This window comes from Eurypyga helias, unplaced genomic scaffold (assembly GCF_000690775.1).
Source record: "Eurypyga helias isolate BGI_N326 unplaced genomic scaffold, ASM69077v1 scaffold15910, whole genome shotgun sequence".
Lineage (NCBI taxonomy): Eukaryota > Metazoa > Chordata > Aves > Eurypygiformes > Eurypygidae > Eurypyga > Eurypyga helias.
The window spans coordinates 29,403-29,605 of NW_010227766.1; positions in this window are offsets into that span (position 1 = coordinate 29,403).

A 203-nucleotide genomic window follows, 5' to 3' on the forward strand; every position below is an offset into this window, starting at 1 on the left:
TTCTGTCCGGTTCTTTAACGCAACCTTAAATCTTACCCATGTTCCTTCAAATACGTATGTGGAAAAGTATTATTGTTTGAAAAGCTGCTGTGTGCTGAAGCTGTCGTGAAGTATTTCCTGTGAAGTTGTGCTAACTCGCGGAACTGTCGAGCGGTGCCGCGTGAGCCGTTTGAAAACGGGACGTGGCGGTTCGTTAACGCACC